Source organism: Rhea pennata, chromosome 4 (genome assembly GCF_028389875.1).
Source record: "Rhea pennata isolate bPtePen1 chromosome 4, bPtePen1.pri, whole genome shotgun sequence".
Taxonomy (NCBI): Eukaryota; Metazoa; Chordata; class Aves; order Rheiformes; family Rheidae; genus Rhea; species Rhea pennata.
Window position 1 is genome coordinate 62,152,291 of NC_084666.1, and position 14,248 is coordinate 62,166,538.

Sequence of the window (14,248 nt, forward strand, 5' to 3'; positions counted from 1 at the left end):
GCCCCCCCCCCCCCCAAAAAAAAAAATCACAGAATGAGAGATGACAATCTAGGTTTAACCAAACTAACATTTTTCCCCTCAATGATTGTATTGTGAAAAGTTGCATACATTCTGGAATGAATTTCAGGTCAAAAGTAAAGAGAAAGCAGCAGCACAATAGAGTAACCACTTGCAAGAGTGTAGGAGATCCAACTTTGATCATTACATTGTTATCCTGTCTCTCAAGTCTCTTCCACGTTGCTCTTCAACATTTAGTTGAAAGAAACATTTGGGAAATTTTCAAAGTTTAAGTCACAAAAACCATTCCTCATCCAGCTCCGTCCCTTAATCCCACTGTCATCTCTTAGTAGATACAAGTTTCTCTCTACATCTTTTCCTCCATTCTTTTTTTCTTCGTATATGATTAGTATATAGGAATAAACTGAGGTTGGAAGCTTATCAGGCAGATAGCTTTGCTAATGTAAAAACAAACCCACTAAGGCCTATCTGGAACAGAACTTTAAAAAATTAAAGTTGGCAAAGATTCATGTTCTAAAATGTCACCACAGGACAAAATTTGTCAGAAAAGTATCCAGGAAGGAAATAGTCTCCTTCTGCAATATTTTCACCTCTGGAAGCTTTCACTGATGATAGAATAAGGAGCCAAAGCCCATATGTTTTTTCTATCTCTACCAGTGGGACCTAAAACATAAAACAAAAAAAAAACCCACACACAAAAAAAACCCCACCACCTGCCTCCCCCATATCTTGCCTTTTTTTGTTTTTTAGCCTATACGATCCCAGTAATAGTACTATCATTCTGGCATCCAGTGCTATGCCACTCTCCCAGAATTTCTTGCTGTCCTTTTCATGGTACTTTTGTGAACCTGAATTTTTCACTGGGGATATGCAGGCACCTCAACCTCCACAGGGAACCACCTTCCAGGCCTCTCAGGACCTCACTTCTTCAAAGCATTTCTTAAAGTTTAGAAGTCACGGCAATCTCCGGAGCTCTAATACGATACAATGCAAAACATCCGTCAGAGCAGAGACCCGCATTCTGAATCTGAGGCACTGCACAACACGGATCATACTGAAACGGGACGCGGACAGCTTACGCAGACTGCTATAAACACAGACACCAAGTTTAAGCGTGTCACAAGTCTTTGGCCATCTGAAAGCACTACAAAGAATAAGAAATTGCCTAAATACAAACCAACCCTGGTGGCTGTCAGTCTCCTCTGTAGCTTTCCACTCTCAAGTGAGAGCATTAGTCATAAATCCGCCCCGAAGCCTTCACTTCAGTTCCTTGTCTCCCCTTCCCTGTGACTTTGAAGACAAAGGCATTAGTCTTCTACACTGCTGAGGCACAGTGAGGCAACCACTGGAACAACGGTTCTTAAATAAAAATATGCTAAAAAAAAAAAAAAAAAAAAAAAAAGCTTGTTCACAACTAGTTCTGACTGGAAAAGGATGTCAAAGCTATTTTTCAGCAACTGTAAGACTTTCGGTGTTTGAGTAGGGTTTTTCTTCCCCCTAGAGAAAGAACTTTCCTGCAGGCAGAACGTCTGCCTGCCGGGTGCCTGAATACACATCTTGACTCAGAAGGGAAGCCCTGCTGTTAAGAACACTGGTTAACAACAAAACATCCCAACTCTGAGCACCTAAGTAGTTTTCAAGCTACCTGAGATTAGGATACTAGTTTAGGATGTAGGAGAACCAGACATACTTATCTCAAGTTAAAGAAATTGAGGGGATTAAGAAGTGTAAAGATTTTTCTGCATTTTTTTTGCCAAAGCAATCCAAATATCTGATCCAAACTCCACAGATATCCGCAGAACTCTTCTATGAGCTATAATAGCTTAGTCCTTATAACCTTTTAATTATTTTTACACTTCAAAATTCCTCAATATTTCCAAACTACCTTGAAATATTTCAATAAACAATTCAAATGAGTATTTAAGGTTGATTCTAAAGAATACCTTATGTTTTCATAATACCTTCTCTATGAAGGTGCAAAATGACAGTTCTACGCTCTCGGGTACGCTCTCAGTAAAACGAAAAGGAATTTTTAATTTCTTTCAAAGCAGACCATAAAAATTGATTACTGCATAGAAATAATACATAAAGAATCTGTTTTGTCAAAGCTACTTAACCGATTAAGGCTTACATCTCCTATTTAAATTAATACAGATTGCACATTTGAATCTCTTAAGTGATTTTGAATACTTCCTTATTCTACAAAAGACCTCCCCACTTTGAGTAGTAAGCTTAGAGTAATATACCGACCATATGTTGCCTCTGCTCTACAATGGAAAAACTTCTCAAAACAGGAGTGAGTTTCTTTGTTTTTTTTTTTTTTTTTAATACATGCTACAAAAAAGATGCTTTTAAATTCTTTTAAGAAGATGCTACAATTGGCTTTTATTTTCTATCCATAGGAAAAAAAAAGCCCTATTAGATTTACTTCTGCAAAGCTCTAGAGGCATATCAACACTATAAAATTCATAAACAATCTCCTCAATTCTGCTTATGCTATGACATTTAGTTACCTCTTATCCTTTTCTTTCACCCGCAAAATGGAATATTTCAAACCTAGATTAAAAAAACAAAGCGACCGTGATCTTGTGATCAAAAACAGATCCTCTTCTCAAAATGTAAACTCTGCCATAAGTGTTACTTTTACACGAGTGAGTTTGTGCAAGTATTCACTAACTTGGTGCACAATACAAATAAATATTTGGATACATCTCAGACTGTTCATTGTGTATATAATACTGCTGTAGTTATTTCCAAAGAGTAGGTCACATGTAAGAGAGAATACCAAACCACCTCTCTCTCTCTCAAGAGAAAGATTATTTGAGATTCATTAGTCCATTCGCTTTATGGCATCAGAAAGCATGATCAACATACATAGAGCATGTTGATATCAAGTCTGCCAGCAGTCTTTGCAAACAAGAGAGCAGACTAACTGTGCATCTTACTGCTCGATATATACATTTCTCCTACTTTAGAAATAAGAGCTAGCATAGTTTCCAGCTCCTTAAGAGAAAACAGCAAATGTATTCCCAAGTGCAGGCCTTAGCCATCTTGCCAATTATTCCATAGTTTAAGCTCATGTTATCAGGAGGTTGTGAAAACATTATAAAATAAAACCAAATTTTGAAACCTAAAAGTTGCTGCAAAATAGGCTTGTCATCTGCTGTCTCTCGCTGCTTACCATCCTACAAATGATCTGCATTCTTCCAGTTCTTATTATCCAGTCACTTTTAAAAGTAACCTCAGGAGCTACACATGCTCCTAAGTCTCCTTTTTACCATGAGATTTTATGATCATTTTATCCAAAAATATTTTCCCTTCACTCAAGTAAAAAAGTCCTTTAAAAACAAAATTAAAATCCAACCTTATAGCCAACTTCAGAAACCGTGAAACTGCCTGTATACAGTCAGGAGCTATTACACTCTCTCATCATGTAGTTATGATGGATATATTGAATTCAACTGCAATAACTTACTGTCGAACATCTTTTGCATAGGCTGCATCAATCAAGACGCAACGTACGGGACGTTGAGACAAGATGTTCTTGGCCAGGGGACAAGCGTGACAGGCAAAGGATTGATCAGATACTAAACTCCTTGAACAGCAGCTATGCACAGTTTTGCTTCCATAAAATGGAGGGCAGTCAAGAGACTCATGTTTAGATGATCTTCCTGAACTTTCATTGGGGGCAGACCATCCTGGACTTCAAAACCTTCATTTTTGAATCAAGACAGCTAATAGAAATAGCAAACTTTTAAGGAAATGCATTTAGTCTAAAATTTCTGATCATCAGTGACCACAACTGCCTTTTGTAGTCTAAAGCACTGTAATTTTTGCCTTCAATTTCACTTTTTCCTCCAAAGGACCTAAAGTATACAATCTTTGCTGTTTCATCCTCTTTTTATAAAGAGTATAACATAAAAGACAGAACGTTTACTACCACTATAAGATAATTGGAGCACAAGTCATCTAAAACCCAGCAAGATTAACTAGGAGCAATAAAGAATCAGACATCGAAATTTTTAAGAGCCAGGTGCTTAAAGCTTGAAATCCCACTCAGTCAGTAAGCTTGTCCGTATGCTACGGTTGTAAGCATGTGCTTCTCTGGATCAGGGCTAAGTGAATTTAAGCATTCTCTCCAGGCCACAGTAAATGGCACATTTTGGGGCGCTATCAGGAAAAAAAAAAGTTTCTGAAGTAAAATATATTCAACAATATCTTTATTTGCTACCCAAAGATCATTCTCTAATTTATTTTGGGGAGAATAAGAAAGTGAAGAACAAGGTGGGGGGGGGAGGGAGAGACAAGCAACAGGAAGATGATCTCGAAAGCAATGGCTGTATTCACTGCACTCCGCTGCTGGACATTCCCCCCACAAGTATACTTAGCACTAGATAGCAGAACGAGAGTTGGGAGGCCTGGGGGTAATTTAAGAGGGGCTCGCTTGTTACGTGCCCTCAGGGTACAAAGATTTATGTTCCAAGTCGCAATAGCGGAAGAGCAGCCTCTTTCAGCATCGCTTTGGGCAGAAGGGGACGTCGCCCGCGGGAGCTGCACGTGCTGTGCTGTGAGGAGGTTTCCAGTAGCTGTAACTCTCCACTATTAGCGAGTCAGTCAAAGCCTAGAAACAGAGACCTTTTCTCTTTCAAGTGCTCGTACACCATTACCTGACATTATTACAGAACACTAACAGCTGACCACTGCTCATGTTCCTAAAAGTCCAACTTTATCTCCTTTTCAAGATTAAAACCAATATTGTTCCATAACACAATAATTGTTTCATAAATTCATGCACTCCATCTGTTGCCTTTCTATCACCCTTTTAAAATTTATTGGGGGGGGGGGGGGGGAGAGGACAGACCTGAAATGCTTTGTCTTCATAAACGAAGCACAGCAAAGAACCTAAAGGGTAAACTGCAAGAGCCCTAAAGGTGTTCTACGAACACTGGAAAGATGCAAACACTCAGAGGAATGAAAGAAAAAGGAAGAAGCCACTGGAAATAACTAATTGAAAGAACAGTGTTGCAAACACAGCTAATGTAGAGAGGAGCTTTGATTTATGGGTTTATTTGTATTTATAAATATTTTTGTCATCTCTCTGAATCAAAGCAGCACGTCTGTAAGAGATTGGGAGCATCCTGGAAAGGAGTCCAGCTGAAACGTTCCCATCTAGGCGGGCAACCTCCACAGGCCACCACGGCACAGTCTGCTTCCACGCACCTCCCTCAGGTGACAGCGAGATTCTCCGTGCAGGAACATGCAGGGTAGCCAGTGGAGACTGTACTTTTCCAAACAAGCACACAGCAAGGAGAACTGCGATGCAGATGGGGAAGAAACAGCAGCTGGCTTTAGAGCTCACAGTGCAATACTGTAGGTTTTGTTATGGTTCAAATCATAACATTGATTTCTCTTTAAAAAACCAAAGTCTTGAATCAAATCATCTTTTTAAGAATTGATAAATACTTTTAGTCATAGGAGGGTTAGATTTTCTTGCCAATAAATAATTATAAATAGGGGCTTGTCTAAGAGCTCCCTGTTTAATATTTAAAAATATCCTAAAAAATGTATTTCCTGCACAAGGGATAATATGCACAATTCTTTTGCAGCTGATTTCGGAGTTTTTCCTCTAGGTAAGTTACAAATGTAAACCATAAATGATTCATTTCAAGTAATCTGCATGTCAGAAACTCACCATCACTCTACATCTTTTCCCAGGAAAAATGAGACAAAAAAACTATCAGTTCTTCCTCCAGAACTTCAAGTTGCAGTATAAAAAATTGAGCACATTTAAGTACAAGTTATATTATCATTAGTGATACTAGAAAACTATAAGAGATCTATCAAATTACTACAACCTGAAGCCTGTGACAACACAGCTCGATGCCTGCCTGTTTTTGACAGTCTGTAGAATCAGTGCACCACAGGGCAAAATAAACCTAAGCTGTCATCTTTTACTTTTCTTAATGGCTTTTCATTCAAAATAATCTTGTCCATAAACAAAATTCAAGGGTATTAAATTTCACAGAGAATGTTCAAAATTAAATGCATTCAATTCTTTGTTTTTAGATCTCTCCATTAGTTTCCAAATGGAGTTTGCAGTTAGAGTCAAATTTCCTATTTACATACATTCGTGCATATATGTATATATACATATATACACACATACATGTGGTTTTTTTTAAACTGATTTCCTAATTCTCTCCAAAACATTTTGCAAAGTTGGGAAAAAGTGTGAAAGAGAAAGCTTTTGTCAGTAAAAAAGAAGCAGGGGAGGACAAAGCTATTCCAAAAGAAGCCAAAATGAAGTTTTAGAAACAACAGAAAGTGTTTTCAGGACACTAGTTAAATTAATAGAGACTTCTGAAATCTAAACCAAGTGATATAAAGGTCTCTGAAATTTAACCTGTGGATCCAGATAAAGGTCAACGCCTAGGAAGGAAGTCAAGAAGAAGTCTCTGTTTCTGGTTTCACTGTAAAGGTTGAGGATGGATGTAGAAAAGGAGATGCAAAAAGCACCATCCTAACTGGAACAGGTGCTCTGCTGAAAAGCCACAAAGGAGTTTGACAGCTAGATGAAAGCATGGCAAAGCTACCCATGGATAAATGCAGAGTTCCAAGCATCTTACACAAATTGCCGATATTCTTCCGAACAGAACTATAGAAAGAATAAATTAATTCTGCATGATGATAGACTCAGCTCTAAGGAAGCAGAATTCTTCCAGTTTTTACGTCTAAGGGGAGCGGAAGACCCTGAAGAGCCAGTACCCGCCACAGGAGGCTGGGAAGGTTCGACACCCGCGCACTGCGGCGGTCTCTCGGGTGGAATCACACTTCAACAGCATGACAGTCATGCAAACAGACAGTACTGGTATTCATTTCACCTCCTACTCAAAATGCCCAGCACATGTTAACATTAACTCAAACTGCGAAGAGGCTTCAATTTACAGCCACACAGTCAACCTCTGAGCTTTGTAACAAAAGCGGGAATGCACACAGAAAAGCAACAGATAAAACACTGACAGAATCACTTTTAATGACTGGTACGTACTTTATTCAAGGACAGAACTGTGACATCGTCTATAATGAAAGAAAAAAGTCTTAAGAAATCCATGACTAATTGCCATGTGTCATCATCCAGGCCTAGCTTTTAAAGATGTTACATGCAGTTTAAAGAACTTTGTTCTGTTTAGTTGATCTTGCTTAAGTTGTTCTACGAGAACACAAATATTTCACTTCAAGACAGACGTCACACAGATCTACGCTACACTGCCAATTTATCCACCTAATAAGGTCATTAAGCTTAAAATAGAGCATTTCATATACGTATCAGTTTGAACATCAGGTTTTTGTATAGATCAAGGCAAGCAGACTTTCCACGTGGCTGAGCAGTCCCAGTGAATGGGACTGAGCTACTTTTGACTCAAATCTTCCAAAACTTAAATATCTACACAATTTTTAAACATAACAGGAATGGTCACAGGAGTAGAAGTTTGCATGTTGTTATCCCTAACGCATAGGAAACACACATTTAAGACCTTGTCAAAGTCTGCATTATCTTGCCATTGTTAAGATGCAACATCACTCAATGTCACGTTCAACAACTGGAATACTGTATAAACACTAGATTATAATTTAAATACAAGATGAACAAAGGGGCTCTTCCAATAATTGCCCCAAATCAACATTCAAGATTTACTAATAAAAGCAAAACTTTGTGCCTTTCTTAGATGCGAGTATATGAAGCACATTTGATTTGTGATGCACATATTATATTGTCACATACTGGAAATCCACTCTCCTAACACATTTTGCACTCTACTGTATTTATATTGTCCCCTCATAAATGGCTGCAACACGTTAATTTTCAGTGTCCTGTGAAAAAAAGGAAGCATCATTAACCCCATTTTATAGAAACATTTAACGACTTGGCCCAGGTTACAAGGAAATCTGTGGCAATGCAGGGAACGGCTCATGGGAGCTCAGAAATCCCATCTCAATATTCTAACCACACTGCCATCCATCCTCAGCCATACTTAATACAACTAAATTACTTGTTGGCAACAAACAGCAAAATCTGACTTTCAGATGAGCTGATTTGTACAATGAGTCAATCCATAACTTTTGTCTCCTTCAGACATTAAGATAGATGGGCTGTATGCCCAGCATGTTATAACAACCCTGAAAAGCTTTTGGCTCAAACTGCGAACACATTAGCATTAACTTAAATCTGCTGCCTTGTTTACTATATGAGATATCTGCTTATGCTTTATGGCTAAATGATAACAATTAGAGAGACCCAAACACAGCATTTATAGAGCAGTTTACTGCATGAGACAAAAGCTTCCAAGACAAAATACAGCAAGCATTAGTTTGTATTTATTCTTCTAAAGCACTCCAGTCAAAGTTACCTTTTTCTTTTCCAGTCATGCAGTTGTCCTGATTTACACTCAAAACCATCACAAAAGGAAACTCCTAAAACTTTAGAAACTCAGTCCACTCCTGCTGCTCCTGAAATGGCTTGACATGATTCCAGTCTCGCATCCATAACACTCTTGGTAACAGTGAAGCCATCCTTGATTTAAACAGCCAGGGAGAGCTGCAGCACAACTGCTGAGAAATCTGTTCTCTCTACTGTTTAAACCCATTGCAGATTCCATGAGGCAATATGGAGGTTAGACTAAATCACTCAGAGACTGTACAGCCTCAATAGCAACAATAGGAGGCTTTTCGTATTTCTTTTAGTGCTACAAATGTAGCGGGCCTAGAAGAGGTCTAGTTATACTCAGAACACCCAAGCAGCATTGCAAGTGATAGTTTATTGACCATATCGGTGTAGCTTAACGCACAGGCTGAAAAGACAAGTCAAGGATCGTATACAAAGCAGAAAACTACCAGTTTGCTGCAAACTAACAAAATGATCTGACAAAAATCATAAAAGTAAAGTTTATAATAAACCCATTTTGTTTTTACTATAAGACAATTAAAAATAACAGAAAGGTAATTTATGAGGGGGGGTTTAATTATTTCCTTGTAAAGGCTTAGAAACAAGCTTTTTAACTGAGAAACCCTGCTGGAACCCACAGTAACTAATTACAGATATGGGTAGTTAGGGACCCAATCCAAAAATCTATCTAGAACAACACAATGCTTTTTATTGATGTTAGTGGGTTTCAGACCAAGTCCCAAGATAGCAGGGTTAACCTGACCAACACTGCGTTCTCTCCTAAACTCCTATGATAATCTCCATCAGGTATCACGCTTGTTTAGACAAGAAGTACCCTTCTAAAACAGATATATAAACAGGAATGAAATACAAAGCAAAAACAAAGAAGCAAAAGATACAGGGAACAGTTTAGCAGAAGGACTTGTTAAAATATGTTTTATTGCTTATGCACCTTGCCATATTAACCAGCTCCTCCAATTTGTGCTACCAATAGAAGCGAAGGATCCTAAACAAGAAGTGTAAGCTATGAATACACCCTTATCAGCTGCTACACTATTTTGCTCACAGTAACAACCCCAATGCACCAACTACAGAGATCAAATACATTTCAGTCCTACAAAAACGCTAGAAGTAAACAGCAGAAAGAGTATTTCATAGGTACAATCCTATATAAAGTTACTCATAGCAGTTTAAGCACATCCTTAGAGCTTTTCTTTAGTATTCTATCAAAAAAAGAAAAAAAAAAGAACTAAAACACATCAGCTAGCCAGGCACAACTGCGACCAAACAAGAAAAGATGAATTATTACTAGTGATCCTTCCCCCCCAAGAAAAATACAAAACCAGATGCAAAAGCAAAGGTTCAGACAATCTGCATTTCAACAGCTGACACACCCAAGGGCTCTACTCCACACTCCAGCCTCAGCTTTTGCGCAGTCAGAATCCTCACATTGCTTCCAATGAAGCCCCAAACCTGTAAAGGATTTGATACAGTATTTCATATGTACAGTCTCTTAACTCAGTAAGAGTTAAAGATCAGAAACCTTAACTATTGCTGCTTCGTTCTATTACAAGGGAAATGAAATAGGAAGCAAGGGATTTACCATGTTTGTCTACTGTTCTGACTCTTTGAGGATAAAGAAGGAGCATCTTAGGAACTGTGGGCGTTTTGAAAGAGAAACAAAATTCTAGCTGATCTCTTCTAGCCACCCACTTTCACCACCACACACAAAAAAAAAAAAATAAAAAAAATAAAGTCTTTCGGACAACTGGACAACTCTTTACAGAAGTGATATGGGAATTACTGGCAAATCTCACTGAGCACCTTGCCAATAACCACGATTACCCTCCTTGTAGAAAGTTTACGGACACGCAAAGCTTGGCGCAGCTGAGGCCAGTCCCCCCTCCATTCGGCTCTCTGGAAGTCGCAGCAAGTGCAGCTGTGGTTATTGTCCCTGGACTCCTCCAGGTCGTCACAGAAAAAAATCTCTGAGCACCTGGTAACTCCGGCGAGGGCCGTACTGCCCGGCGCCAGGCAGGTCACCCCGCTCCCGCCGGCAAGCATGCCGGCTACTCTTCCCTGCCGTCTCCTTCCACGGGGTCTCGCACAGTGCGAGCTCTGCGGCGGGCGCTGCCCAGTAAAGGAACGCACGAGAATACCGCCAGCAAGGAAAAGACCCGGCAGCTGCTCCGCAAGGAGAGCGGGCAGGAGTAACTTACGCGCTCGGGCACTCGCTCTTTCAGCAGGCTCCCCTCGGCAAAGCTGCTCGGCCCGGGCTGCCGCGCCGCGCCGCCCGCCTCCCCTCCCGCTAGCGCCCAAGCCCGAGGCGCTGCGGAGCCCAGCCCGCCCCGCGGGAGCCGCCGCTGCCCCGCGCCCCGCCAGCCGCACGCGTGCGCGCCCGGGCGCTCCGCTCCGCGGCGCGGCGCCGGCCCCGGCAGCGCCCCCGCGGAAGCGCCGGCGCAGCGGCTCCGCCCGCACGTGCGGCCGGCGCGGCCCCGCCGCTGGCGGAGGAGCTGCGGGCGACGGAGGCAGGCGGAGCCGCCTTGTGCCGAGCGGGTCGCGAAGCGGGAGGGACCACGGCTTCTGAAAGGCAGTTATCCGAGAGCGGGGGTGGCAAGTCACAGAAATGGGGGAGAGAAAGGGGAAGAGCAAAACTAGAGCGGAGGGGGGAAACCAACTGTGTTTCAGAATTCATCTGCTGAGCAAGCCAGGAGACTGCCTGACAAGCAATGTTAATTTTGTTTCAAAAATGCCTACTTTGCTTCACTGATGCATTAAAATACATCTACGAGAACAACATTTGAGGTGCAAGTATAGAATAAGACAAATAAGTCTAACCCCTTACCGGTACTTCAGGTATAACTCAACAGCAAAACCCTGGAAGAGGAATGGTTGGGTTGGTGACCCGCGCTGGCACCCGGGGCAGAACGGAAAGCCCATTTCAGTACCCCCAGGAGAAAGCGAGCGGGTCACACCACTGCCGGCAGCAGCGAAACACGGCGCAAGCCCAGCGGCAACAGCCCCCCGACCCTGAAGGCCTCGCTGCTCGACAGCATCAGGAAGCCAAGGCAGAATGTGGTGATCTGTGAGCCTTTAGCATCCCCCCCCCCCACACGGATTCGTGGCTAAGTCCGTAATTCAAAATGTCTTACAGAGTGAAAAGCACAGGACACCAAGGTAACAAACTAAACCTCCTTTTTGTACAGAGCAACTTGTATCAGAAGATTAAAACGGAAGCTAGTCTTACAAACTACTGATAAAAGCTCCTTTTTGATATTGATGGCTCATTAAAAAGTGGATTTCCCCCCTCTGAGCCTTGCTACAGACTACATTCCCCCCCCCCCCCAAATTAACTTTAAGGTGAAGTTTAATGAACAAGCTTAATACCAGAAGGTAGAAACTAATTTGGTCACAAGGACTTGCATTAACTCTCATTTAAGACCCAGCCAAATCTAATGCAAGTTAATGGTTGTTTTTCTACCAATTTAACAGAGGGACACATTTTTATTACTGTATATACAGTAATCAACAACATTTTCAGGTAAGCTTGCCAACACTATCTGATCCTTTATATTACAAGTGCAGGAGCAAGTCTCCTTTTTGAGTGTAATAGAAGGCAACAGAATACTGCTACAAAGGAGAAGAAAGCAGATCAGTGAAATAATGGCCACTCCTAAATACAGAAATACTCCAGGTCAGCAATGCTAGGATTTATTTTCAAAAAAATACATATATTTGTGATGTGATTCAGAGATCGTGAATAGCACCTCTCCTCCTTCTAATATCTAATCATTTCAGCATAGCACAAAGCCAAGTGCTATTACAATTACAGTGTCACCTCACTATAACAATATAATCCAACAGTGAAGGGGACTAGGTATCTTCCCTCACCATATAGTTTCATAGCAATGGAAAAAAACTGTTACATATATAAAATCTTGTAGTCCAGACATATGGATCATGAAGCCTGAATTGCTCAGTCTTAAGACTTGATAATTTTTTGACATGTGGGTTAATACTTACACAGTAACAGGAAACAGGCTTTTTTTTTTTTTTTTTTTTTTAGTAACACAAAAATCAAAAGGTTGGAGCAAGGGTTAAGGAGAACAGGAAATATGAAGAAATGCAAAAATAGAAGGAAACTACTCTGTAATGCTTTGCGCATTAGCTCCATTTTTCAGCATCTAGTCAGTGGTATTTGATTCTGAGAAAGCTTTAGAAATGCTAAACATTACCCCACTGAAACAGCAGAAGTAGGTATTTCTGCTAGAATTCATAAAACACTATTTTTACAAATCTCTTCTTTAAGAAAAAAAGAAAAAGAAAAGAAAACATACACGTTGTTTTCACATCACTGACAAAGTGACTTACTGCTTTGTTCTGAGCACCAAGCAAGTGACAGTGCTCTTAGTGCAGCCTGATGAAGCAGGAGCGTTTTGAATCCTGCAGATTCAAAACATGTTTCAAGTATAGTATGAAAGGAGTCAGGAATGAAGAAAGCTAAGAAATTACCGTATTGAAATATATTGCATGAGACAAATTTGTTTTCCCTATCCCTCCTTCCTTCATTTTCCAGATACAGCTAAATCATTTCATTCATAGCAAATGAGATCAATAATGCTTTTAGCACTGAGTACATAAAGAGTTCAGCATAATGCTGCATCCTTTTCATATCCAATGCCTTGAGTTTAACAGGAACAAATCCCAAGTAGAAAAGGAATGTTGGAGTAGGCCCAGCACAGCCATATAGGGTTTTTTAGAAATGTATATATATATAAATATATAAATTGTGGCTCTGGAAAGGATGGGGGAAAAACAGTAGTGTTTTAACACTTCCCAGGGGACTATATTATAGTATCAAAACTGCTTGAGCAGGAGACCTTCTCTCCTGCAAAAAGCAAGCAAGCCATTGCACTTTCTGATTACTAGAACTGTTCTTCCACCCTTTGCTTCCTGACATTTGCAGGCTCCCTCAGGCACAAGCCCATCGTCATGGGCAGACCTGACCAGGCTCCAGAGCTCAGACTGGCTCTGGGGCTGATAACCGGTAACTCTGCTCAGTAGCAAGCAGGGGTGGTGTACATCTAATTACTACCCAAATATGAGTTAAGATATTCATATTTCACTGATTTTGGAACATCTTTTCATCACAGACCGAGTCTTCCTTATGTTGTAATATAAGGAAAAGTAGTGGCTAAAAACCTGTCAACAGCAAACAGAAATGCAGAATAGTTTTCTCCTGCTGGAAGATACTTTGAAGATTTCATCAGAGTTTTCTTATGCATAATAATAAACCATTAAAGTAAAATATTTTTCTCCAGAAGTAAGCTAACAAGGGCCAACTCTGAAGAGAGCCTTTCACGGAATGTCTCCAAAACCACTAGATGAAGGACAATTTTAATTTTCCTGGCAGAGTAACCCACAGAGACTAGGATGAACTTGCCAAATGTACATTAGCCTATGTCTACATAGCAGCTTTGAATCACTGTAAATCAGAACTTGCAAAGTTTGTTTGTTTTTAAGTTCCTTTTTCATAAAGATAACATCAATCAGTCTGGCAATTTCTCTCAAAATGAAATGCTGCTAAAGGGATCAATCAGAAAATTTTTGTAAATAGCAGATTCATAGTCTTCCCAGGGGGAGATTTCCACCTGTAGAAAAAGCAAGATGAGCTCTACTTGCCCTTTGGGACCTGGCCCACTTCAGAAAATGGTTACTTGTTTCCCAGTGCCAAGCCTGTCTATACCTTATCTATCCATTGCTGACCCAAACCAAACCCCACAGAGC

At 40.5% G+C, this 14,248-nt stretch overlaps 1 protein-coding gene across 6 annotated transcripts in view; it reads right to left on the minus strand.

The window, feature by feature from the left end:
- The window catches only part of ANK2 (ankyrin 2), a 335,054-nt gene extending 324,291 nt beyond the window's left edge, over nt 1-10,763 (minus strand). For all 6 annotated transcript variants that reach the window (XM_062574110.1, XM_062574102.1, XM_062574111.1 and 3 more), the window contains exon 1: nt 10,681-10,763. The gene's annotated coding sequence lies outside the window, so the exon portion shown is untranslated. The remainder of the gene's footprint in view (nt 1-10,680) is intronic.
- Nucleotides 10,764-14,248: the final 3,485 nt, after the last annotated feature.